Source organism: Ambystoma mexicanum, chromosome 12, assembly GCF_040938575.1.
Source record: "Ambystoma mexicanum isolate Mex_15411 chromosome 12, UKY_AmexF1_1, whole genome shotgun sequence".
Lineage (NCBI taxonomy): Eukaryota > Metazoa > Chordata > Amphibia > Caudata > Ambystomatidae > Ambystoma > Ambystoma mexicanum.
Genome location: NC_090936.1, coordinates 1,051,674,632 through 1,051,702,226, shown reverse-complemented (window position 1 = coordinate 1,051,702,226; position 27,595 = coordinate 1,051,674,632). Strand labels below are relative to the sequence as shown.

The 27,595-nt window shown below is 39.8% G+C and overlaps 1 long non-coding RNA gene across 1 annotated transcript; it reads right to left on the bottom strand.

Annotated features, from left to right (window-relative positions):
• LOC138513090 (uncharacterized) lies at positions 1–27,595 on the bottom strand. The gene is made up of 3 exons (XR_011281700.1): positions 27,532–27,595; positions 1,926–1,957; positions 1–461 (listed from the first exon to the last, which is right to left on the bottom strand). It is a non-coding gene; the product is annotated as an uncharacterized lncRNA (long non-coding RNA).

Sequence of the window (27,595 nt, the reverse complement as noted above, 5' to 3'; positions counted from 1 at the left end):
GATACATATCGAAACAGGTATTTAGAAATGCACAGATACATAGAAAAACGTATATACATCATAGGTCAGCAACCTGTAGCTCTCCAGATGCTTCAGAAAGTGCCTTTGTAACCACACATAATTGACTATGCTGGCTAGGGCTGATGGGTGTTGTCAAAAACATCTGGAAAGCCAGGGGTTGCAAAACACTGTTCGAGATTGGTCAGTTGCTAAAAACAGTATGTAGACATGCAGACCAAGTTGACACTTGCACGTCAAACAAAGTTATCTGAGGCCCGGATGGGTTGTTCTATTGCCCATAAATCAATATGAATATTTGGAGATGTTTTTTGTAGCACTGCTTCACGATGTGCGGCTGCTGTGAACTTCGGTAGTAGAGTCACTGGATATTTCACGTCAGACTGCATGTAATGCTGCAGATCTTGTTTCATGCTTGTGCTTCATGCAGCTGATGAATCTACCTGCACAAGACAGAACAAAATAATACATACCCTTAATAACTGTTCTCCCAACTCCAGAGTCTCTGCAGAAGAGACTTTATGGCCATGACAAGGAATACAATGAGATGACAGGAATTTGTATTTCATGTGTATGATGTTTGATGGCCAGTAGTGTTGGACTGCAATACCTGAACTTCTGATGCAGATTTTAGTCAGAGTAGAGTGGTGTGCTACAATGCCCTAGTTTTCAAATAGTGGACATCAACGTACAATATTTGTTCGCTTCTGAAATGACAGCTCTGTCACTGAATGATAAAGCCATCCTATTAGAGGTTAAGGATGCTAATGGAAACAATTTCACCCTTTCAGTTGAGGCTCATATTTATAGCCAGTACAATCTCAGCAGATTCAATTATGCCCTGTTGTCGTGACTACATTCAATATATGTTGGTGTTCCTCTACTTGTCTCTTACAATTCCCTTTGTTGGTTTAATTCCAAGAACCAGCAAGAAAATCAGCCCAGCTGGCTCCATCGTGCAAGTCATAGATTTGGATCACTAGCGCCAAGCACTTTCTTTTGCTTCATAGGTTTCTGAATTTTGCACCATTCACAATTGGGCTATTTTGCACCAAGAGACCCAGAGCATGTCATAGAAGACAATTGGTTGTTATAGATAAAGAAGCCATTCAAATTTGTGCCGTAGGCTTTGTACAGGAACTTCCCTGTCCCTTCTAATTCTATCCAAAACTATAGTCACCAGTGGGTAGGGAGTGGAAGCACACACAACATATACATGGTGTCTCCTATCACTGTCTTAACCGCTGTGTTCACACACTGCCACCGCTCTAATTGTCCATCACCAAAAATGTGTTATGACACCTTTCCACACCTTCTTCCAGCTCTATTCCACTTGCAAAAAGTAACAGGATTTCACCTACTGTAACTGGGAGGTGCGGGGCCCAAATGGCGACTGGTCAGGCAGACTCAACCTTTGACAGTTGTCTGTCTTCTGCTCTCATTGGTGAAGGACACACCTAAGAGTGTGTTTCCAAAACTTCTCTAGTGAGAATGCAGAGGAGATGGACAAGTCACAGCTCAGTCACAGATCCATAACTCAGCAGTTATCAGCTTTAAGAGCTTTGAGGGATCCAGCATATTTGGGAGCCAGTCTGGGTTTGTGGCTGCAAGACACAGCTTTGGTTGCTGCATTCTGTACATCTGAAGGAGGCAATTGTGTGACACTGTTGTACTCTGGCACACTGCTGGCTGCAACACCATAGGGATAAACAACAGTATTTCCATTCCACTGATGTCTCCTTTACAGATATAGCAATCTCATACACAACAGAGGTACACCTGTTTGCTTAAAGGTAGTAACATAATACGAAATGGCTGATATTTACTATGTCCTAAAAGTGATATTTATCATTCTATGTGCTAGCAGAATACTGTGTAATATATGAACTTTATAATAATACACTCACGTTTTCCTTTGTGTTTTCACAGCTGATTTGATCTGTAAAAGACATAAAATGATAAATGTTAAAGGTGTGCATATTCTGCCCAGTAGTGCTCAGATACTCCCCCAAAATGTTTCACTTGTAGGTGGTAGGAACACATTAAGTTTAATTAGCACCCACAGAGGATGCAATGGCCCATCCAGATGCTCAAATGGTGGGCTGACACCACCGGTAATGGTCTCTATCCTTAGAAACCTGCCACCTGCACACAAGCACCGCTTTTGCATGGTCCTTTCTTCGCCCCACAGTTCACCCTTATCCTGCCCACCTGCCTCCTGCCAACCCCACTCCTGCCCATACCCCATTTACTTGCTACCTCACACTATGCCTCTCTCTCTGATCCGCCGCCCAGGGAAACGAAGGTTAGATTATACTCAGAACTCCCTTTCGCATTTTCATGGCTGCCATCTACATTTCAAGGGCTCCTGGATAAACCCTGATTTACCCAGGTGGGTAAATCCACGCACCTCTTGTAATTGTTCTGACAGAGACCAACAGGACATTTTCTCCACTATCATTTCCACCGTCCTGATGAAGGCTAACAACATACAAGCTTCATTAAACAGCTTCAACAATTTGACCGAAACACAGTAGTGTCAACGACCCTCCCACCACACCAGTGTTCATTGCTAACACTGATATCTGTTCACCAGAATCTTGTACTGTGTTTACATGTTACTTGTTGATTGAGTTCCTCAGATTATAGACAACATGTTCTATATTCACTAAATCCAGTCAATCTGACTGGACAGTACTTTGGTATGTTGTGTACAAAATTCTAAATTAACTAGTGTTCCTGGTTGTTTTAAACAAATGTATATATTAAACATATTGGGGCCAACATTTTCCTAACCCTTACCAATTTGAAATACTGGATCTTTCTACTTGTAGGTGTATAATCATGAAAGTGTGTGTTTTCTCTCACCCTGATTATTGTGTGATTGTATAAATGCCATCTACATTTGCCACAAGAAAAGGCTTGAACTTTTTCTTTCCAGACTTAGTGAGAGAGATGGGATAGGAGATAGAGTAGCAGTTTGAGAAGATGGGAAACATTGAGAGCACCTTGGAAGGTGCAAGGAGGAAAGAGGAGAGAGTAAAAGAGGAAATGAACAACACAGAATGCACTAGAGGGGAGGGTTCAGACAGAAGGGAGCACACAGGAAGTATTTTAAAACAATCACCCTATAGCTGTTCAGTGGTTATATCCAGATGTTCCACCAGCAAAAAAAAAGGAGGATTATGGCTTTCCATTGTGGTGTGTGGACAATGCCGCTAAACAGGCTTACCAGTATGATTATTACAAACACCAGGGCATACATTTGCATATGGGACACATCAGAGACAACCCCGCTCAGAGGCTGTTGGCAAAACTATGCCTTCAGTCACTGTGGGGCAAGTTTGCACAAAGAGGTAATTTGTCAAACACAACCATCATCACAGATCCTGATGAGCTTCATGCTTATTTATTCGATAATTCTTATGATGTGAGCAGCTGTGTGTTCACAGATGATGAAACAGCTTGTTTATGCTGGTGATACACTGAGAAATATCCAAAAACCTCTGACAACACTAATATATGCATAGCCGCATTCATAACCACTCACGTGTGCTTAAAGCTGTATGATGTGATGGAGCGATTGCAAGAGAGGGTTCTGTATCATGACACTGATAGTGTTATTGAAAACCGCTGGGGGATGTCAATCAGCCCACCGGCGATTATCTAGGCAATCTAACTGAGGAGCTAGGCCCTGATTAGTACATTGTGGAGTTTGTACCTGCTGCCTAAAACATATGCCTATCGCACATCTCTAGGGACTATCAGTATGAAAGTGAAAGGCATAACGCTGAACGTTAACAATACGGTCTATCATCGTTGCACAGCCATGTATCGTGCGCGATAAAAAGACAATGGGAAATCAGCACAAGTACTCTACAGAAGACTCTAAGCATTGTGTTTATTAAAAGGATGCTGATAATAGGTGGCCTAACGCATCCCTAGGGCCTTTGAGTACTTGGTGTTATGGATACCAGACTGCAATATCCATTTGCATTTGTGCTGGCCGGCTCTTCCAGCTGTGATATGCGCTGTTTTGTCAGAAAACCCCTAGAAAATGCCCACACAGTGATGGCCCGCATACCCACAATTATTCAATGGCTCTATACAACTTTATAGCACCAGTTTAAACCCCTCCAATATGTAGAAGATATGCTGGACAGTCTCAACGATGATCACCTGCTACCTCAGAGCATAGTGAATATGGTCAGAGAGGGTGATTTGACGACAAAGGGTGGTCAGAGTGCTGAACTAGAAAATGCCTTCACTCAGTATTCACATCACTGCTATCTAAGCATTTGCTATATCATGCTGAACAAGGGCGTGAGCAACATATCTATAACACGAAATGCTAGTTATATAGTGCTATTTAAAAACCCCTGTAATAAGCAACAACTAGGCATGATAGCATGACAGAAGTTTCTATCCAAAACAACATTTTCCATATGGGCTTTTGAAGACGCTACTAGTAACCCCTATGGATATCTGTTGATTGATTTAAAAACAACCACTCCAGAGGATTATAGATTGTGCACTGATATATTCCCACTTGGTCTACCCATTTTCTACATCCGTAAAAAGAAATCTAAAAGTTCTAGAAAACACCCTTAACCACAGTTATCAAGTGTCAACAGCAGTTATAGCTTTCAACCTGTTGGCATGCATACACAGAAATGTTGCACTGCTCAAAATGCTTGTATACGCCACTGCTCAACAACGCAGGCCATTCTAGCAATTCCCTCTGGCGATCTGGATTCCACCATTTTGGAGATTGCCCAGAACACTTTAAAGGAACACGTCCCCCTAACACAGAGCCAATTAAGTCTGCTAAAGGGCGCCATCAAGAAACTGGTTAATAGCAGGGATCAATATGGACTAAAAGAAAAGTTGTTTCACAGGCCGGTGGATTCATAGGATCTCTCATAGGCATTGCCTACCTCTAATGAGCAGATTGCTTGAGGGTCAGTAATGGAGCGTGCTCATAAATTGTATTTGGTGGACAAGCACCATTCAAAAAACCTGGCACCCGCACCCCCAGAGGATTGAGATATACGGAAGGTTAACAGCAAGCGGTCGACTCAGGAATGAAGAATGTTTTAAACAAGACTGATTTAATGGCTCATGACAAAGCAGCCTTATAAGCAGATATTCTGCATGAATACTTAAAACACGCTGAGCAAAGTGATGCAGAAAAGAACAAACTAACATTACACATGTCCCCAGATGAATATAGCAGTGTGAAGGTTCCACAAGCAGTAGACCCTGCTAAGGCAGACATAGTGAATACACTTAGACAGTGCTATAAACCTAATATGGATCTATTGCTACATAAAATGGAGCTTGAAAAGGATGTGGCGGCATGGACCGATAAGGGTTAATGTATCTACAGAGGTCAGGTTGTAAGGGGCTCAAACCTCTATGATCTAGTTTGGGGAATTACAATTCGACAGCCAACTTTTATAAAAATGCCCCCAGCGGCTAGAATGAGTTCATGCAGGCATTTGCTGATTTAAATATCCCGACATCCATTGTCAGTATTGTAACACAACAATGCCTACTGGAGAGGCTAAAAATGGGTTCCCCCACTACCACACAACAACAACAACACAGTCCTATAAATACACCCAGGGCAATCACACCTACAAACAGATTCTGATCGCCCAGTCACAAGGGCAGGGGCCTAAATGGGGCTTTAAAGACTCTTTACCCACCCCCTCATTCTACTATGATGACTCCGCTGTCTATACCTCTAAAGCGCCTCGGCTTTGCAGGAGACGCATACGGTCCATTGTCTGATTAGTGCCAATAACCGATAGTTTGGACATATTTTAAAAAATATAACTGTTTTAAGTACAACGGATGCCTTTTATCTTCTATGTCTTAAATATACTGTTTTAAGTATAGCCGTTGCCTTTTCTAATTTTTTTAAATTAAATGTCTTTTATAAATACATATTTTTACAAAAGATAAAGTGGACTGATTGTTTATTATGTTGCAGTACCTATTTATAATTACACACAACACTTGTTGATTTTTAAACAGTTATTGTATCCATACACAATAACACTAAATAGAACAAACACATCTGAATGTCTGATACAGGGTAGGTAAAAATTCTACAAGCTCTATACAGATGTAATTTCTTATTATTAATGAATCTTGTCACCATTTGATCATTTTGTTTGCGATTGTTTGAGTACATTTTGAAAACAGCCGACAGCGATCTCCATTCTGACATTTGACTGATAAAGAATATATAGGGCCTCAATATGACCCTGACGCTAAGGGGTTAATGGCGCCGTAAAAGGCTGCGGCTCCGTTAACCCATTAACGCCTTACTACGAGGCCCCTTTTTGGCTCCCGACCTTAACGGCAGGTCTGGAACAGCCGTTAAAGTAGGGACCCGCAAAGGGACTTTGATGGGAATTACGGTACCACAATTTTGGGTACCGTAATTGCCACCTTCCCCATTCCCATTGAGCCCTATGGGGCAAAAATGGGAATGGAGAAGGGCCATGGAGAAAGGGGGAATTACCGCCCCGCCAACCTTGGAATGGGGTGGTAATTCCTTCCCCCTTTCTCCATGGCGGATTCCGGCATGGACCATGGTGCTAGTAGCACCATGGTTTAGCACCAGAGTCCTAATGAGGGCCATAGTGTTGTCCGCATGTAATACGTTTGGAGTCTTGGAGCGGCACAGTGGTATAACGTTAATACGTTACAATGCTTTTCACATAATCCGTTAAAACACAGGCACATATGGGGTGTTGCAGGAAGTGTACCAAGCTGTCAAACACTCTTAGAGTATCCTCCTCCAATCACAGAGCTATCCAATGCATTCCACCCCGGGTCTGTGGAACGGTGTTCACCAACAGGCTAACCAGCCGGGTGGAGAGTAGTTTCATGGAGAATATAACGCTGGCATACACGCCATGAAATGTTTACCTGGTGTGCCTATGGTTACGCCAGAATCCTTTTATCTGTAGACTATCCATTAAATATGAAAGAGTATGTTTCGTTGTGTGTTTATCTTGGCAACGCTATCAAAAACGCTCCAAACTAGAAGCGAGCTATCAGGTTTCCTGCATACTTTATATCAGCTCGTCGGTTCCCACTCCTCAATAGGTTAAAATGGCCAGATGATGTGTTGTTGGATCTTAGATCAAAGGCCAGTAGTGTGCAGTAATTGTGTGGGAATGCAACCGCCACATCACACATGTGCTTCCCCGCAATAGACACCAACCCCATGTACTCCCTGGTTATGTTTGGAAGTCCAAAATCAGGTATGTATGCTTTGGCTTGGATCAAGACACCACCGTTATGCAACGCTGCATAGTTCACACTGTTTCAACAATCTCCATGATGAGTATTTTTTGGAGTATTCCCAGGAACTAGTTGTCTTGACTGGGAACACAGCTACCGGTAGGAATGCTGAAGGTTTTAAGGGCTACCCTCTCAAGTGGGTACTTCATGTTAGATATTTGCAACGCCTCTGCATGTGCTAGTCTAATGGTTGGGGAGAGACTCACGTTAAAAGAACATTCTAGAAGATACGATGACTAGCTTCTATAGTTCGGCATCCACGCTGATGAGACCGAAAATGTTTGTGTTTCTGGATAGTTTCACTTTAAGGTCGACACAGCTGATCAACAGTTTATCCTGGAAGAAAAGGTCTGAATGCAGACAACCTAATAAATAAAATGTTCTACTGAGCCTGGCGTAGCGGGTTCTCTTTACGAACACTGCATTCTCACAAACCAGAACATTGACATTGTACTGTCCCGCAGTGTCTTGCTAAAAGATATCTGCCTATAACTGGTTTTCCAAGGCATTAGCCCCATAATTCAATATGCTCTCTATATAGGCCCTTTAGGCATACATAGTATCACTGTGTGTTATCATTCATTCGCCCAATGTTACATCCACCTGGTTGAACATTGTGGCTATGGGGTATGCAATCATAGCCACTAGCGCGTCAACCACAATGTTGGTGCCATCGTCATTTGTTATTTTACAGGTGAGATGCAATGGTGTGTCGTTCAAATCCAGATACATGTTGGTCGATCCTGATACAAAAAATTATATGGGGGCTAGCGGCCATAGTGCCGCCAGAGGCAACACCTCCATGAAAAAACTGTCTCGGTGCTGGTTTGGGTTGGTGGTACCCTGAAAAGATCAAGCTCCGATTTCACACACTCCCCGGTGGGCCAGTGTCAGAAGGTCATTGTTCTTTAGAAAATATCACTGCTCTAGTGTCTTTTAGGGCTAACATGCTTCTCCTTAGTCTGATGTCTACGTCGGACCCTGGAGCTTCTTTTCTTAATGGGTTTCACTGGTCTGCGTAGATGGGATGTGGGTCTCTTCCTCTTAACACTCCTCCAAGGTCTATAAATGAACCCTGATCAGTCTTGCCCCTCCTTTTTCTGTTTGGTGAGATGGTTGGCAACCGCTGTTGTCACACTCCCCATGACGTCTTTTGCAAAACTAGTGGCAGCCGATTTCACGTGTGGTTTAGCTAATACGAAGCTGTGAAATAGGAAGGGCATTGAAGAGACTTCCGGCGCTGACCCCCTGCAGGATAGAACCTCAAGGTGGAGCGGGGAGCCAGACCGCAAAGTCGGTAAGCGATCACTGTGATGATTCCTGCAACAAACACAAGCCTCATAGACAGGTTTTTAGTGATGCCGAGGTTAATAGAAAATGTACTTTCTCTTCAGAAACAATGGTGTATTTATTAAAACGGCGTTACTAAACACTAGATCATTAGATAAACATGCTCTTGAAATACGTGATTATATCATCGACCAGCAGATATATATCATGGCTATCACAGAAACATAGTTACAGGAGTCTAGTGGCCCCAACATTGTCTTAGCTACTCCACCCGGTTATTCTTTTTTCTGCCAGAATAGAGATGTCAATAGAGGTGGAGGGGTGGATTGATCTTCACAGCCTCAACCTGGAAGTAATCTCAGATAGCTACCACCTTCCAAGCATAAATGAGCTCATCCTCATGATGAAAGAAGCCAGATTGTTCTCCAAGTTAGACATGAGGGATGCGTATCATCGAAATCACTTGCACCAAGACTCCAAGCCACTAACTGCGTTCATCACCCATTTGGCACCTACCAGTTCACCAAGATGCCCTTTGGCCTGTCGTCTGCAGCTTCAGCGTTTCAGCGAATGATGGACTTATTACTATGAGACCTATCATAACTTAAACTCCCCGTTTTTTTAAGGTGGATCTATTTCTGAAGCGGGAGGTAATTTCATGCTTCCATCCTCTAGCACTTAGGGATAATTTACTGATCGGTCAATTTTTGAGAATCATAAGGAACTGCTCTAACATGACTGACTACATCAGGGAAGGAAAAGACCTTAAAGAATGTCTCAAGGCTTGTGGGTATCCGAAGAAAATCGTGCACTTAGCTTTCAAAAGGGCTCAACACACGAACAGAGAGCGATGTTTACATCCAGAACCAAAAAACCAAGAAGAGAAAATCACATGCGTTGCTACTTTTAGTCCAATTAGCAATAAATTAAGAAAAAGCATAAAGAACAACTGGCATATATTAGTCACTGAAGATTTTAAGCCATCCCAACCACGTTTTGCCTTTAGATGCCAAAGGAGTTGTAGGGACATGTTAGTCCATATGTACCCCAAAAAACAAGAAACAACTGTACAAACTACACTCTGGCACTTACCACCCGTCATGGGCCACTTCAAATGTGGCCTATGTTTCGCGTGCCCTTTGACAAAAAAATCTAAAATCCATTGGGCTGAATGGCAAAACCTGGGAATTACGCATTTTCTCCAACTGCAACTCTGCATGGGTGATCTATGGTATAAAATGCCCATGTCATTTATTGTATATAGGAAAGACCAAAAGGTGTGTGAAACAACACATATGCGAACATAGGTCATGTCTGAAGAATAAAGTAGAAAACAAACCACTGGTATCCATTATGAAAAGCAAAAACATAAATATAATGATATTTTTTGGTTTGTGATCCAAACTATCTCTCCCACAGCAAGAGGTGGTAATAGAGAAATGATGCTAAGCAAATGTGAACAGCGCTGGATATACAACCTCAACACAACCAAAGAGGGGTTAAATGCTTCGGTCGAATGGTTGCTAGTCGATACTCCTATATGGTTTCCTTGTGTTGCTTCATTTTGCAACATAAACGCTGTATCACCACTCTGTAAAAGTAAAAGCACCCTCCAGTTGTTCTGATACAGCCCCTATTTTTGAAGGGATTCTTGAAATCATGTTGCATACAGAACATTTATTCTCTTTTTTACATTAAACATCTCTGGCATTCTAGCAACTAGTCCCTGCTCTCATTGATGCCAGTAATGTTGCAGAGGGCGGCGTTTGATATATTGGTGGATGTCACACCAATATTGCCTCTGGTATCGCCCATATTTACTAGTAAAAACACTGTGACTCAGTTTGGGAATTAGCAGCCCATGGTTCCTTTAAATGGAAGCGCTAAACAAAGAAATCTAAAGTCACGTGATCGCCCAATGACAGCCGTAAATAGCCGTGCTTCACGCCGGACCTCTTTAAATAGAAACAAAACTTGATCAATCAATCTTGCAATCGTCCCGCAGGATGAGTCTCACATGTACCAGAACTGAGGTAAGCGTCCCTTGTAGTCGTATTCTGACGCTGCGGTCAATATGCGCTTGACTCAGATCTCTGCGTTCAATTAGGCACAGGGCTCCTGATGCACGAAAATAATTTTGTAATAATTTTGTTGTGTGACGACTCCGTGGGTGTTTTAGAATGTCCCCTCTTGGCTGGGCCAAACGGCATTGGGCTACCTCTGTGGAATAGATGGAGTCCCCTGATGTCTGTTTCTAAATCATCTTCTAACTTATACAGATCCCTATACGATAGGCATCTGAAGAGCCTTACAACAGGAACTAAGAACATTGATGCAATGGCTAGCAAGTGACAGACGGCTGCGGAATCCGCCGAGTGCTAATAAGCCTGCCCTTCTGAAATAGTAGAAGTAAGCTTGACTTAGCTTAAGTGGCTAAAAGATGGTAGTCAGTAATAGACATAGGGGGTGCAATAGGATTATAGACATAAGAATAATCAGATCACCCTGTCCCCATTTCCACAGAGCTCTTGAGAATTTATTTTCTTCTCTCACTGGACACTGTTTGAAAGAGCCACCTTGCCGTCGCAACATCGAAGATGCACTAACATTGTGTCATACGTAAACCGTTTGTGTCTGAAAAGTAATTGACAATGGGGGTCATTACGACCCTGGCGTTAAGGGTTTAACGGCGCTGTTAAACCCTTAATGCCTGATTACGAGGTCCCTTTGCGGAATCCGACCTTAACGGCTGGTTTTACCAGCCGTTAAAGTAGGGTGCCGCAAAGGGACCTCGGTGCTAATTACGGTACCGCAATTTGTGGTACCGTACTTAGCGCCTTCCCCAGTCCCATTGAGCCCTATGGGGCGAAAATGGGAATGGGGAAGGGCCATGGTGAAATGGGAAATACCGCCCCGCCAACCTTGGAATGGGGTGGTATTTCCCCATTCCACCATGGCGGACTCGTTACAACACCGGCACCAACCATGGTGCTAATAGCACCATGGTTTAGCGCCGGGGTTGTAATGAGGGACAATGTAGGCTACTTACCATGAAGGACCAGGGCAAAGTTTCATCAAGGATCAGGGACTGGGTTACCAGCTGAAGGAGCATGCAATCAAAGCTGAATATGCACCTGGTTCCCCAACAGATCAGCAGATTGCCTGTTTGGTCTGATGATGAGATTTGAAGAAGATGACCAAAGTAGGGAAGAATAGTTATTTATGGTGTCACAGGGGGCAGTGACACAGTGGAAGTGGGAGGAGGCTATTGTTATGCACCGTCCTCGTGCATACTGCATGGGGACTTGGGTGCGTGGGTTAGCTTTACATGATGTACAGTGCTTGTATTTACGGTGATGCCTCACTGGTCTCGGAGCCAGGCAGCACAGCCCAGGTCCTGCCGTGTCCTCTCCAGCTTCCTGCACCCTCGATCCATGGGCACCACCATCTTACCTGAAATGCCCATGCACTGGGGACCACTGCCTTGGTTCTACAAATGTGCCATGCTCTACGTCCTAACGTTGCTAGGAAAACGCTTGCTGAAGCTTCACTACGGTGCCACGCTTATGTTAGGAGATGCCAGGAAGGCTCAGGTGCATCTCAGTTTCTTCTGTTGTGTACGCTCCCTTTTTTACTACTCTTTTGTTCGTCTCGTGGTCTGTGGAACTTGTATCTTCCTTGGCTCTCCTTCCTCCTTGTTACCTCTGCTTGTTTTTTGCCTTTAGCCTCTTGAGCCCTACTTCTTCATGTTCCTCTGGCAGTTCCATCTCGGCCTTGTTGCTGTTGTGCCCCAGTTCAGTGCCTTGCACTGTCTCTGCACCACTGGTGCAGGCAGGCTAGCCCAGGCACTCCAACCCGTGTTCCTTGATCACAGTGGCGGCTCTGGGCAGCTTCCTCGCAGCACATGCACTTCCCTACAGTCACCATTGTGGCACACCCTCAGGATTGACCTCCCAGAATAACGGGTATGAAGCAGCAGCAGTCTGCCATATTTGATAGCTGTGATGAGGCAAAGTCGTGTGCGAGGTCTGGGAAGGACTCAACAATGATTTCTGCAAGAAGATCATGCTAAGATACCCAGATGGTGAGGCCTAAGGGCATTTAAAGATGAACTGTGTATCAAAGGTGGTTTTATTGACAGGGGTGAGAGGATCGTCCCACCATCCGGCATTTACATTCACATTATTGCATTAAGGCATGAGGGTCACCAAGTGATAACACAAACCAAAGATTGCATCAGGCGTGACTTTGGTGGCACGAGTATGACATCCATATTGAGATGGCTATCAGGGAGTGAGTGTTATGGGAAAACTGAGAAAAGGGGTGAGCAATGTGTTACCTACCCATGGCCCATGTCGCCCAAACTTCACTGTGAAAGGGTTGGCATGGACGTAGTTGATTCTGTACATGATGGGGTAGTTGTAATGTATTGTATTTTTCTGATTGACCTACTCACACAGTTGGTAGCAATCTCATTCACCAAGGTTATAAGCACCGAAGACATCATATTCATTGTGGATCTGATATTTAGGAGAAGTGTTTTTTCAAAATGTTACTAACAGACAAAAGTGCCCAGTTTAAGTCAGAGGAGATGGGAAAAAGTATAAGGGTGAAGGACATCAAGCACTGTGCCATCGCCATACACTATTCCCAGAACAATGGGCAGTGGAGATATTCAAAAGGGGGATTACGGACAGTGTCTGCTGGGATTTGGCCCCTTGTTTAGATTGGAAGGAAGACATGATTGGCATGGAGGAGGTTGGCAAGAGCTCCTCTCCAGCCGCCAATAGTGGGGCAAGCTCAACAAGACAACACGTGCATGGGGCGATTCTGAGAGGGGGTGCACATTTGCCACAGCCCAATCTCTCGGGAATGTATGCTTGAATTCTCTCTGCCATGTGCAGCAGAGTCTTGGGAAGCCCAGATATCTGAGTGATTGTGTGAATTCGGGCATCGCTCATGCTCACTGGTTTAATACATTATTTTAGTTCAGTGTTTATATGGTTTATGAGAGTTATCCATGGTGGGTGGCTTTGCAGAGAGTTATGAGGAGGCTGTGCTCTTTAGTGTATACAGTGGAGATGTGTGGCATCCGTTGAAACGTCTATGCTCTTGGATCCCCAGATGTTCCATGCTGGGGGTTCAAGACATATTAGTTAATCCCTGTTTTTTTCAGAGCCAGCACTCTGGTGGCGTCACTACCCTTTGAACTGAATCCTTACTTTCACAGCTCACCTGCCTAGAGGATTCTTGAGATATCATGGAGGGTCATGTGTCAAACTGACAACTTTGTCATTTTGACAAAGGACAAAAGAAATTACATTTGTGTAAACCCATTTTGACAAATTTACTGTTTTGTCTTTTTAAATGGTGGTTGGACCACCCCTGACCCTGCTCCCGACTCCTTGTTTTCCAGTACTTGTAGTAAGTACATTAGAAATTCTTGTGGATCTTCCTGTGAGTTTATAGTGAATTTCATTCCAGCACAGTAGTCCAATTGTCGTCTTATTCCAAAAACACTATATGTGTTGTCAGGATTGTTTGCTGCATTTCTGTGAAGTTCTAACATTTGCAAACACAATGGGTTTGTACTGTGTAAGTAAATGTTGTCAACAATTGGTGGTGATTGAAATAGAATATTCATTGCTACATTTGCATAGCAACTTACACCAACTATATTTGAGAATTTAAATGGTCCAGGTAGTTCTGTATCTAACTGCTTTTTTTGGAGTTTGTCTTCCTTCTTTAAAGAAGTACCTGGTTTACTTTCTCTAATTGATTATTTTTTGTTTGTTGTACTTGATGGAGTATTCGTTTCTTTTACTCTCTTTGGAGGATTTCCAGTGACGTCCTGTTGCATTTCAGTTTGATTTAGTTTTCTTTTACAACGTTTTAGTTTTTGTGGAACAGAATATGTGTTTAGATGGGGAGTGTATAGTGAGCGAAGTCTATTATATTCTAAAATGCAAGGAATATCAGCGTTTACTTTACTTGCATCAAAGTTGATTAGAAATAGACTGTCAAGTGTACGTAAGCGTGATAGTGCTACGTAGCTCATGCCTTCTTTAAAGACTGTGTTACCAATATCTATCATTGCTTTGTCTAGGGTAAGACCTTGTGATTTATGAATTGTGACTGCGTATGCAAGAGTTAGAGAAAATTGTTCTCTGCGTACATACATATCTTTGAAGAGAAGGAATCTAGCTGTTGAGCGTCCTATACGTTTTACTTCTGAAAGTTTGTCAAAGAGTATATTGACAAACTGAATTTTGTTGTCACGTGGGTATGTTTGAAAGCCAACAACTGCACCCAGTGCTCCATTAACTAGTCCTTGGTCCACGTCAAGGTTACGTTTAAGCATTACTCTGCAATTTAAGGATAATTTTAATATCTTTTCTAAGCCTGCTGTGTTTGAGATTGATTTTTCTAAATTATTTTGTCTTGTTGTGGCTTGGTCACACATGGGTAGTGTCATACCATGTACATCTAGTTTGTCTGTGGCGCTAATTTCTATTATTGGTTACATTTCTTTACTTAGCATGATTTCATTGAATTTGAAACAGCTTGCAAGAGTTGGCATTAAGGCCATACAATTGACATTTTTGTGGGCTAATTGTTGCATAACATCTGTAGCACATGCATTATCGCCATAAAGTGCATTAATGTGCCGGGTTTTCAATGTTGTTTCTGCTTCTTTAGAAAGTATACCGACTCTCAAACTTTATAAATGTTGGCATAAGTGAGATCTGTAGATTGGCGCATGTTTTCTGTTAATTCTCTGTATTGGAAATGTTGCCAAAGGTTGACATTTCCAATGCTGCCAACAGTTTTACGGCAGAGTTTGTGCCCTAATGTTTTAAAAATAGGTTCACCTTTTACTGGTGTTAATTGAAGGAGATCTCCAAAAACAATAATGTGTTTTCCTGCAAAGAGCTCTTCATAGTCTGTTTTGAGTACTTCTTGTAATCTGAGGTGAATCAAAGCTAACATCAGGTTGGAGACCATGCTCACTTCATCTATTAGTAGCATTTTCATTTGTTTCAATACTCTGCGTAATTCCATTGCAGCTTCTGCAGAAAGTTTGTAATAGTCTAATTTGTTTTGGTGTTCTACTGGTAATAGTAGTAATCAGTGTAATGTAACACCACCTATGTTGTAGGCAGCTAAACCTGTGGGGGCAGTGACAACAGCTGACAGTTTGTTGTTTGTCAATTGTTGAAGGAACTTACTAATGATTTTGATTAGGAATGTTTTGCCAGAACCAGCTTCACCACTGACGTATAGTAGTATAGGTTTATAATTATGGCAGGAACATTCTTTATTTTCATGTTTTACACCATGTGCAATTTGTTTTGTTACTTCTTGGAAAATGCTACTTTGTTCATTGTTTAGTTTTGATTGTAGTATAGTTAAGTCTTCCTTATCTTCATAGTGACACATGGTGTTTTCTACTTCTATCATAGCTAATTCTGCCTCATTTGTTATTAGTGGTTCTCCCAGTGGTTCTTGGCTTCCTGTTAACGAAGGTTGACTACTGTCAGGAGTATCCTTATCTAGTTGGGCTTGGAGTTCTTCTTCGTGTTGCTGTTCATTGTGCAACATTGTTTTGTACTGTGTAAAGTTTACATCAGTTATAGTGCTTTCATTTGCTTTGAAAGCATCCTCATATGAGTCATAGTTATCTAGTAATTGTTCTTCTTTTCTCCATGGTTTGAAGAGTTGTAGCAGGGACATGTAATATACTTCCTTATGTTGAGGGGTCTTCAATGACAATTTGATATGATTAATTAAATTTGGTTTAGTGAGTTTAACTAAGCTGCCTTCACAGGTTGTCACTCTATATTTACCTTTTTTTTCATCGGGTTTTATATTATTTTTGTATGTGTAATTTTGGGCTATTTGGTATAGACACATGTTTTCTAAAGTATTACTTCTGTTTGGGTAGTATGTGTCCAATAAATTGTTTTTTAAAATGTCTTGGCTGTTGGGATCATGTTTGGCTATTGTTTCTATATCTTCATATGATTTTAGAACTCTTTTTCTAGATTTAGCTGGACCAAGACTTAGCCATACTATATTTGCAGATTTACCATACAATGAAGTACCAGTTAAACGATCAGCTGCTTCATAAGATCCACATTCTCTATGGGTGAGCATTTTTATGCCCAAGCTGTATAATTTCTGAGATATTGTTTTATCTGATGACAGGTCATTCCAGAGGTCTTGGAGCTCTGTTTTTTCTGCTTTAGTTAAGTATGCTGTGACATATCGTGCAACTGCAGTAGAATTGTCTGCAATGTACTGCACATCTATGTTTGCATTCCATAAGTGGGCAATGATTGCATTATAATCATTGATATATTTTTCTTCTTCTTTTCTTTTTATGTAATATGTATTTTTAGGTGACTTTCCTTTAACAGTATGTCTAACTGAAGACATGAGGTTGTTTACTTGACCTGTATTTGTAACTGGTCTAGGGAAACCAAATCGGTATTTGGTGTAGTATTTGCCTTTGTTTTTGTATTTGCGACGACAATATTTTCCACATTTGTGTCTTTGAAATTGTAATGTCACTGTCTTGACCAAATTTAGGAGCATCTTTAATCCATAAAAGCATGTGGATATGTGGTGCTCCTCTGGCTTGGTATTCTTTTCTCCAAAAGAAGTGTTGCACTTCTCCAAGGGGAGGAACAGTTTTATTACAAATAAAATGTAGCATAGCATTGAAGCGATGGTGAAAATATCTTGAAACATTAACAGGATCCAAAGAACAAAGTTCTCCAGGTGTTAGAATATCTATGTTTGTTTTGTTTTTATTTGATATGCGTAGGAAATCATGTAAATCTTCCCACGCATATTCTGCACAACTTAATGTAACAAACCAAGTGGGTGGGCCAAGGTTTCTGATCATACAACGTACATCTCCATGACGTCGAAACCAGTACTCTTTAGTACCACGCATATTTGCTAATAGATTAGTAATATTTGATTGTAAAACCTCATCCTTTTGTTGCACTTTCTCTAATAATTGTGTAGCTGTCATATTGTGAAAGTGTGATCCTGATTTTAATATGTGTGCAACTCCGTAACATAAAGTTGCTAGTTCACTTTCAAAGAGTAGGTGGAATATGTATTCCACATATTGTCTAAATCTGGGATCTTCAGAATACATCCGTAATGAGCGGTATTCTGAAGCTGATATTTGAATAGGTCTATCATCATACCTTCCTCCTTTGCCAGTAGGAAAGAGTAGAGGAAAAGCACGTGCTTCTATACTTTTTTCCCATATACTGATTGGCGATCCTTTTGTTTGACGCATTTGGTAAGTTTCCAGTACATCTTGTACGGTGTCATTACAGTGCAAAGGATGAATTGTATACTGGTCTAAAGTATTTGATATTGTAGCAGGATCTAGTAGCTCAAATTGACCAGCTTCTTGTGTTTCTTGAATTATTTCAGTTGTATCTTTCAAGTTTTCTTCAATATTAATTTCTTTGTAATATTCATTATTCTCTTTGAGATATTGGAAGGCTTGTCTAACTTTATATAAATCTACCAGCTGTTGCCATATTTTTTTGTCTTTTGTAGGTACTCCATTTACTAATATAATTAAAGATTGGTGCATTGGACGTTGCACTCCTAGAGTATGCACATTTTCATTTAGATTTAATGGTAAATAAACTACTTTTCCACGAATGCCTTTTACCAATTCAGAGGGAGGTAATTTTGCTGTTTTTGGTTGAAGGCGTATTATTGCTTGAAATGGGTGTACTGTTTGAATTATGATGCTCTCATATAAATTAAGTTGTTGTAGAGGTTTTGGTACTGGGTATAATTCCAAATTATTTGTGATAGAACGTGAAGGAGTTTGGTTGTTAAGTTTTGTAGTGCAATAACTGCAAAGTATTAAGGGCTCAGTTATTTCATATTTGTTTTCTGCTAAAAGGTAGAGAGCTAATTCAAACCATTTAGAATCTTCATTGTCTTCTATTTTGTATGATAGGTCCACAGTTTTTGTGTTACTTTTATAAAAAATTCTACGGCAACATACACATACATGGTTTGGTACTTCAGCTGATGTACTTTTAAATTTTAGTATTTCTTTTTTGTATGTGTTTAGAAAAAGGTTGCCATGTGTAGAATTGTTGCTTAATTGGTTTAAAGCTATTTCATTCTGTAAATGGCTTTCACTTCCAAAATATTTTTTCTGGATATGTTGAATTTCTTCAAGTAGGTCTTTTGCTGTACCATGTTGAAGGATGTTATTTAACGTTGCTAGTGCTAAAGCAGGACTTTTAGCATAGTAGAGTTTATAGACTAGATTTCTTATAGTTGAATGATGTGTTGATATCCTTTTGATATCATGGAAAGTGGTTTTACAAGTAGGTCCTGTAATGCAGGCCAATGAATGTCCTTGTAGTCCTGTGTACTTGCGCACTGGACAGGTATCTATATTTTGCAGTAATTTAATTTTGATTTTGTCTTTGCTTTTTACATATTTATTGAGGAATTGGTGTAAAGATTTGAAACATTGTTTGGGAATGTTACACATTGACGTGCATGGCCATTTGTACACTAGACGTTCTGATTCAGTTGAATGGAGGGGTAATTCTATGTTTTCAGGGCATATTTTTGTAAGGAGTACTTCTTGTTCCATTATGGTATTATTCACTTTTTCATAACCTCTACCACTGCTATTTATGGCAATTGTATTACTTTGCTTTTGTTTGTACGCTTCTTCATTAAAATATGGTTCTGTGCTCGTAGTGTGATTCCATTCACCTCCGCAGATACTTAAGAAGTTCTTTCTGTTGACATTTCACTTATTGAGAAGTTTTTTTGTAATTTAGTTATTAGTTTTGTTAGTGGTTTCATTTTGTTTAACAGTAAAATAAATACATTTCTTTTGAGAAGAATTGCACTGTCCATCAATGCTTCTAAGATTAATTTCCTACGATAGGTTTTAAGCTTTGAACCTGATTTCTCTCCTGTTTTTATAAGATTTTGAAGGACTTTGTGACGGTATATTTTGGCTAAAATACTTTTCTTGGTATGCTTCATTTGCACTATATTAAAATTTGAAGAAGTAGTTTTATCTGTACTGATAGCTGATTTTCTGTTAATTGTTTTTTGGTTTGTTTTACATTTTGATAGAGGAAGCGAAGTTGTTGTACTTGAAACTTCTTGTGTTTCATTAAATGATTGTATTAGCTGTTTTGTTTGAACTTTTTTACAAATTCTGCTAGAGATGGATGCTTATGTTGGACTCCTTTATTTTCATTTGCTCTAATTTTGCGTTGCTTTCTACGGAGTTGTCTTTTGGTAGGCATTGTTTAGGGTCTGTTGAAAAAAATAAAGAAGATATGGGTTGGGGTGTTCTGGAATGTATGTGTGCTGTGTGCATGAGTGTTTGAGTAAGATGATAAAGATGTATGTAATGGTGTGTGATTGTGTATTGGGAACTAAAACTAGTAGGGATAGGTATTCTTGAATTTATGTGTCACTAAACTGGGGTTCAGATGACAAAAAAAAGTAAGGCAGTGGTGTGGAGAAGTACAAATAGTAAATCTAATGTATACTATTAAAACAGTTGTTTGTTCTATAATATGAAATTTGTAGTGGTTCAGTTGGCTAATTTGTGTGTCCAAAAATAGAAATTTGTGGGCCATTCTGGTTGTAAATCGCTGTTTACGACATGGACATTTTTGGACAAAATGGTACTAAATCTCTATTTTAAGAAACCAAAATAGCTGGTATTAATGTTATAGTATATTCGATTAATAATATAAATATTATGGTGATATTTTACTTACTTTTTTTTAAAAATTAACAGGTAACTTCTTAGTTTTTTTGTCTTCTTCGAAATCGGCTGCTTCTTTTCAGGAAACTGGTCTTCACTGCAACTGTAAAAGCTTCAAATTAATAACTTTGTTTGTATATAGCACTGTTTTTAATTCAGATATTGATTTTTTTAATTGAAATCCTCAGTGCCTTCTGTAAAACCATTAAACTAATTTATTGACATAAGATACATTGCATTAGTTCAGTGTGTATGATATGTACTTAATGAAGAAATTGTATTGAATGACTAACTGTAGCAAACATAAAATATCTTTACTATGTCTTGTGAAATTTATAATATATTAGTGAATACCACTATTTCTGTAAGTAAACTGTTCTAGGTAATAGCGCCTCAATGTCATGTCTAATTTAAAGTAATTAAGTCAATAAATAAATAAAAACAAAAAATATGAAATTGTATAAGTATTTTTATAAAGGTTTAATCATAGATTGTGTTTGCATGCAATTTTGTTTGAATATATGTAGTGTATATATTTCATTTAAAAAATGTTAGTTTAACATGATTTCAGTGTGTGTGTTTAAAGAAAATAAAAAGTATAAAGGTGTATAAGTGGTAGTTGATTTTAGGAAATTGAAAAAAGTACAGTAAATTCATTTAACAGATTGTACAAGGTAAAAGTCTGTTTGAAAATGTGTTCATCTACCATAGCTCTCAAGTGACACGCTTTTGGCGGGTGTCACACGCCTTGTAAAGGGCAGACTCACCCGCCAAGCCTCCTGGACGCCCATTCATTCCAATGGGCGTCTCACCCGCTAAAAACAAAATCGGGTGATTTCACCCGATTGTAAAACAAAAATGGTTGAGAGCTATGTCATGTACTATACAGAAAATATGCATACCTGAAGTTTGTGTTCATGCATATGGATATGCGTGGAGCTGCAAGTAGAAATCTTGAAGACTTGTACAGTATTTGTGGTAGATGCTGCTTGCCAATGATATGACACTTGTACTCAGAGAGATTCAGAGTACATTTGCAGTGCTGATCTATGATGATGCAGTTAGATGTAGAGGTCTTGAATGTGATTGGTGCATGGTCATGTGATTTTTGAGGTACATCCAATGAGGGAATGGCAGAGAGAGTGTAGTGGAAATGGTAGAAGGGCTGTTCATGTTACGATATGTCCGCGGACATGGCGGTAGTTCCAGGACATCGGGAGTTACATCCGGGGATTTTTGGGTTCAGAAGTCATGCAAATGAGAATAAGCACTGAAAGGGATTGGTCAGGAAAGTTTGGTGGGTGTGTTGTGCCAGGAGAGATTTTTTGAGATACTCTTTTTGCTGAGAGAACAAAAGATAGCTATGGCTGTGTGTTTCAGAAAACAGATTGTTTGGATTTTAGGAGATTCGTGGATACATTGGTTGAAGGTGCATGCAGAAAGCTGTGGAGTAGCTGTAGATCTTGGATTCCCACATGTGGAAGTACACTGGCATGGAGTACGTGGAATGAAGTGGTTGGACTTGCTACCTCTCTGTGCTACTTTGGAGACAGAGCAACATCCAGACATAATTGTAATTCATTGTGGAGGGAACAGTTTAGGGCATGTGACTGGAATTTTTTTGCAATTTGCCATGAAAGAAGGACTGAGGAAGGTTATGGACATTTTTCCTAATTCTCAAGTGATATTTTCACGGATTGCGCAGAGACAAATGTGGCTTCGTTCTTCTTCATTTGGTCCACAAATGGAAAAAGCAAGGCGCAATGTTAATAAGGCTGTTTGTGGCTTTCTAAGAGATTTTGGCATGTCTTCTTTTGACAATGAAAATATTATGTTTTGTAGTACATACATTTTTCGCAGCGATGGAGTCCATCTTACTTATGCTGGCAATCAGATTTATCTGAGAAATGTACAAAATGCATTGCAACCTTTTTTGGAATTACAACAACGATTTTGAAGTAGATGTTAAGCATTTACAATTTTTGACTTACAAACACCACCCAAAGGCTCTTTTCAGAGCCACCACTTCTTTCCAGAGAAAATTACAATGTTTGTGATGGAGTAGTAACCCAATTTTTTTAATGTTCGCGAACTGTCCGCGAACTTTTAAAAAATACAAAGAGCCGTGCTTCATTTATTTTCACTTCTATTTTTTAACTGGGAAAGGCGGCTCTGAAAAGAGCCTTATTTTTTTTTGATTTTTGTAATTTTGTATTTTTTTTGGTTTTTCAGACACAACACACTAGGAGAGGAGGGTAAAGGAGGATAAAGGGGGGGACACCAACCACAGGGATAAGAAAGGGCGAGCTGAGAGAGGAAGATGTAGAGTGGGTTTTATTTGGGTAGTGAGCAGGTCTTCTCGTGCTCTGAGACGATAGTCTCAAAAGCACTCCGAAGTCGCTCCCCCCTGCAGAGTACTGTGTCACAGTACATACATACAACTGTGACCCTCGAAAGGTAAGGGTAATCAGAATTCTGTATGGCCTGTGAGGCAGGTTGAGAAAGACGCTGTCCCACAGAGGTGGTCCTTGTGGTGACAGGATCAGAAACAGAGGATGAAGTAGAGGAAATCAACTTGCTACGTTCTTCGCAAGGTACAACCCTGCGAATAGCCCCAGAGTGAAATGACCTCAGGTGTCGCTTCATAGTAGTGGTCCCAAAGCTGTAGTTACCGTGTTTCCTGCGACTGAGTATCATTTTGCACTCATTGCAGGTGACATGGTTCGCACGAGCCTTAGGACCATTCCCATGAATGGTAAATAACCGCCACACCCAAGACTCACACCTAGTGCGGGCAGTAGGGATTTCCTCTACCTCATTCTCATCATCCTCTTCTTCCTCGTCCGCATCCTCACTCCTGTTCCCCTCTTCAGGCCCTTGGGGAGGTGGTGGTGGTGGAGGGGGTGGTGGTGGTGCTGAAGCAGGTGCAGCACCATGTGGCAGTTGAGCAGCCAAGGATGCCATGTCGATGATGGTGTAGTCTGCAGGTGGCAGCAAAAATCACGGTGTTCTGAAGAATAGCCAGAAACACAATGGGAATAAGCTCTTGGGCATGGTCTTTTATAGGGGTGCTTGTGCGCGGTACACGGACATGAGCACTGTGCGCGGACAGATCGAACCCAAAAAAAGGATCGGAAAGTTTCAAAACGTATATAGAAAGTCAAGATTGCTATGTGGGACTTGTGGCATGGTGAGATTTTATTGAAAAATATTATGGATTAACTGAAAATGTACTTTTAAATTGTTCGGGGACACGAACAGTGTCCGCATTTCAGGACACACGATGAGCGTGGGCGCGGTCATATGATCTCTTTGCGAACTAGTCTGCGAAGGAAGCGCCTGTCCGCAGGACACCAAGTGCACGGAGATTGGTTAGCGCATGCGCATTGATGTCCTACGGACACTGTTCGGGTTCTGAAGTAATTAAAAGTGCGTCACACGTGAAACGAATATTTCAGGACACCGCGTGTGTTCTTAGAACAGTTTAAACTTGGTAGCGAACAGTAAGGACAGATATAGTGTTCTTCAGGACACGTGTAATTTAGTTTATGTAGGAACATTTCAGGACACCAATTGTGTTGTGAGAACACTTTAAATTGGGTAGCGAACACTACGAACAGTTGTACTGTTGTTCATGACACATCATTTTCGTGTATTTAGGAACATTTCAGGACAGCAATTGTGTTCTTAGGACAGTTTTAAGTTGATAGCGAACATTAAGGAGAGATATCGTGTTCTTTAGAACACTTTAATTTTTTTTTTTTGTTTATGAACATTTCAGGACACCACGTGTGTTCTTAGAACAGTTTCAACTTGCTAGCGAACAGTACGAACAGGTGTGGTGTTCTTTAGGAGACCTCCATTTTCGTTTATGTACGAACATTTCAGAACACTCGCACTGTCCGCGGACACTTTTATTGTTTTTTTAAAAAAAACGGAAACTGTTTACAATACAATATAAAAATTTAACTTTATTTAACATATATTAATAATTTATGACAGAGAAGGTGAGGCAGAAACAGAAACAAAAACAGGAGAATTTGGGGTTTCAACATGATTGGTATTAGGTGAGGAAGGGATGGAAATCTCATCAAAACGTTTTGGATTATGGAGAGGGTTTGGGGATTATTGACTGGGATATGGTGAGGAGGGACAAGTACATGTGGGGCAATGGTATGACGTTTTTGTTTTAAAATGATCTTCAACAAAGTTTTTAAATTATTAAAATTGGTCAACAGTAAATCAATTTTTTCTTTTATGTTGTCAAGCGTGTTTTCCATAACAGCTTCTTCAGAGGTAGTTTCTATTTTGTTATGCTCTGTATAAAAAAAATATATATATGTTAAATGTATACAAAATAATATTTAAATGGTTTATATTATAAAGTGTTTACCATTAGTTTCACTATCATGTGACATTTCTTCATGTGGGAAATTGTTCTCTAGCCATTCCAGAGTACTAGACATTTCTGTGAGAAAAAAAAGAAAAGATAATATAGTTTTTAATCTAATACAGAAAGTTTATAAATATATGAGTAACATGAAGTACACTTGCTATTTCTGGTAAGATAAGTCCTATGCATTCAGTGGGTCTGGTCTTGTTCTCAGTTCTGTTGTGTCTGTGAGGTAATTATGTTGGAAGCCAATTTATGTTCTTGTGGTATATTCTATTTCAGAAAATGTTGCATTTAAAAGAATGGTTAGTGTGTTACATATATGGGTTAGATTTCTTATGTATTACTAATTATAATGTGTTTGTGTGCTGCTTTATGAATTTGTTAAATGTTCTTATATTATGATATAACAATCAAACATACCCCTCCCCCTCCCCCTCCAAGTTTTTAGGTAGTGGTACTGTTCTCCGAACATGTCCGCGAACATTAGATAATTTCGCGGACATCAAGTTCATAAGAAGAGATCTAGTCAGTTCCATATGACATGTATATAAAGTCAAAGTCATTATTGTTAAGTTTTGCTACAAAAAACCTATGAAATTCCGTGAAAAAAACTTTGTTGAAGGGACGTTATGGTTAAGTTGTGCTACTAAAAACCTATGAAATTCAGTGAAAAAACTTTGTTAAAGGGACGTTATGGTTCCAAGTAAAACCGAAAAACCCTTGAAATTCGGCAGTTATGGTAAGCTAAGCAGCCATAACTCGCGCCACCACCGTGCACTGCTAAGACTAACACCCAGGACATCAAAGATGACATCACAAATGTCATTGATGACATCACTGATGACAACACATGTGTATGTACTTCTCATGAAATATGTGTAGAAGGGATTCTTATTATGTTGCGAAAAAAATGTCAAGAATCATTGCAAGAAATATACCCTAATAAGTACATTGAACGATGCATTGATATAAATAGCATACTATTATGGGGTTCTATCTAGTATACTAAGCTACTCATACAGAAACATAACATTGTGTGCAGCGTACAAGATGAAGGTATGATATTCGTAATGTTAATATGTTGAATAATTAAATGATAATTGTTTTCTTAATAGATTTTTGTGTACTGTGAAATATGTAATAAGCAGCTAATAAAACCCATGTATTACATAATTGCATTACTATAGACAAAACACAAAGACACAAGAACACATACCAATATGGGTATATACAGGGAAAGTGAAGTTAGCAAAAAAGCACGATTAGTAGCAGAAACAATTCATAACTTAACTATTAGTTTCATGCAAATAAATGATTGCTCTGTTTGACAGCTGCTATTTACCCTATGTATATGTATCACTTGATGTGATTGGACGCTAAGGAAATTAGTGTGAGTACAATGTATACAAATATGACCATATACAGGGAAAGTACAGCCATAAAAAAACAACAGAACTGTCAGAAAGTGCTCATAAGTCTAGTGATTATCTTTATGCACAAAAAGGATTGCTGTCTTTCAAGCTTGTGTTTTCCCATATGTATATGTTTCATATGATGTGACTGTACTCTAAGAGAATTACTGTAAGAACCTATTAGAAGGATACGTCTACAAATAAAATATAATTCTTAGTTTCTGACTGTTACTAAAGAAAACCATGTGGCCTAGATATGTCAGCAAAAGAAAAAATAGTGAGGCAGACATGTGATGTCATCAGTGATGTCATCAATGACATTTGTGATGTCATCTTTGATGTCCTGGGTGTTAGTCTTAGCAGTGCACGGTGGTGGCACGAGTTATGGCTGCTAAGCTTACCATAACTGCCGAATTTCAAGGGTTTTTCGGTTTTACTTGGAACCATAATGTCCCTTTAACAAAGTTTTTTTCACTGAATATATATATATATATATATATATATATATATATATATATATATATATATATATATAAAAAAATAAAAACTTTCCTCTTTTGTTTTGTTTTCAAACCTTTTTTTTACTTTTCTTCTCTGTAACCCTAACTGTTTATGGATATTTGTACAATGAATCAAAAACATCATCAGAAAAGGGTTTGTCCGTTTTTCTATTGTCAAACTGAGTGTACATGAATATGGTGCCCAAATACATCAAACACATCAAACACATTTTACATATGATTTTGTCCTATTTATAGCATTTGCTGATCATCTTAACCTCTCATCCTAGCCAAAGCTGCTCTGACACAAAGTCCTAGACCAATAACCACAACATTCCTAACTGTAAGAGTCTAACACATGCCACCTTCCTGGCAAACCAAGTGCACAGATCACCGTAGGATATTAAATAACTTATGAAAGACAAAAGAGGTCCCAGTCTCTCTGTGCCAAGGAATCAAAATTTTATTAAAGGTGAAAAACGCCTGAAACTTGTTTCAAGCTGTGTACAGCTCTTCTTCAGAGGCTTGAATTACAGCCTCTGAAGAAGAGCTGTACACAGCTTGAAACACATGTCAGGCGTTTTTCACCTTTAATAAATTTCGATTCCTTGGCGCATAGAGACTGGGACCTCTTTTGTCTTTCATAACTTACCTCGTGGATTAATACTGGCAGGATATCCACACCACCCAGACACCTGCAGCCTGGTTGATCTCTTTAATTGTTATACAAACGCTGTGGACCTGTGACTCTATCTGCCATAACCTTGTTTTTGTTACTATCAAACAACTTACATCGGAGGATGATTCCACAGACAATAATCACAAACGCTACGAAGGCTCCGGCTCTGATCAGGAC